This window comes from Eurytemora carolleeae, unplaced genomic scaffold (genome assembly GCF_000591075.1).
Source record: "Eurytemora carolleeae unplaced genomic scaffold, Eaff_2.0 scaffold3777, whole genome shotgun sequence".
Classification (NCBI taxonomy): domain Eukaryota; kingdom Metazoa; phylum Arthropoda; class Copepoda; order Calanoida; family Temoridae; genus Eurytemora; species Eurytemora carolleeae.
Window position 1 is genome coordinate 1 of NW_019399664.1, and position 1,128 is coordinate 1,128.

The 1,128-nt window shown below is 34.0% G+C and overlaps 1 long non-coding RNA gene across 1 annotated transcript; it reads right to left on the reverse strand.

The window, feature by feature from the left end:
* Positions 1-114: 114 nt before the first annotated feature.
* On the reverse strand, positions 115-606 carry LOC111717764 (uncharacterized). The gene is made up of 2 exons (XR_002768901.1): positions 515-606; positions 115-151 (listed from the first exon to the last, which is right to left on the reverse strand). It is a non-coding gene; the product is annotated as an uncharacterized LOC111717764 (long non-coding RNA).
* Positions 607-1,128: the final 522 nt, after the last annotated feature.

A 1,128-nucleotide genomic window follows, 5' to 3' on the forward strand; every position in this document is an offset into this window, starting at 1 on the left:
GAGAGAGATTAATAACCTAGAAACTTACTGTTAGATCGTTGAGAGAGATTAATATCCTAGAAACTTACTGTTAGATCGTTGAGGGAGATTAATATCCTCGAAAATTCATTTTTCTCCTCGTCCAGCCAACTTGTCAGTGTCAATACATCTTCTTAATATTCATCAATCAATCAATCAATCACTCAACAAAGCACTCGATCAATCAATCAACCAACCAACTAATATTTTGTTGGTTTAGCTTCAAATTTCTATCAACCAGACAATTAAATAATCTTGTCAATACATCTTCTTAATATTCATCAATCAATCAATCAATCGATCACTCAACAAAGCACTCGATCAATCAATCAACCAACCAATTAATATTCTGTTGGTTTAGCTTCAAATTTCTATCAACCAGACAATTAAATAATCTTGCCAACACTTCCACATAACCCAAAATAAAGATTATCATTAATCCTAAGATCTGCAAGCTATTAATTCATCCGTCAGTTTTATAATACAGAATTTCTACCTTCGTCCCTAGAGTCCTTAAGCATGTCAATGAATGCCTGGAGTAGGTTGGATACAGCATCACAGTTCTCTATCAAGTGTAGAGAGAGGGACGGTACTACAGGGTACAAGACAATAAGTCAATCAATCAATCAATCAATCATGTTTTGGAGTAGATTACGAACAACATCACAGTGCTCTTATCAGGAAAAGCGAGAGAGAGGGATTTACAGGGTACAATTAGTCAATCAACCAATCAATTAATCACTCACGCAATAATTTAACTTTCAAGTAAATTTACACTAAGAGACAGAGATAAGTATAAAGCCAAATCTAGAGTCGAAAAGTTGAATTATCAGAGATTTTGTAGATCAGGCACATCTGATTTGATAAAATAGAACTGAAATTTCACTGAAAATGTGTGTGATGAAAGGCCCAGTGACGTAATTTCAAGTGACCCCGCATGCAAGGATTGCAATGCCCGATTTACAACGGTACCCTTAAAAGCTTTTTCTAATCAAGTATCAATTAGATATCCATGTTTTTGTTTCTTTAAGCTGTTTATTTTCATTTTAAGTTTCCTTGCTTATAAGAAGCAAAGAAACTCACAAAACGAACACTTTTTGAGTCAGAAAA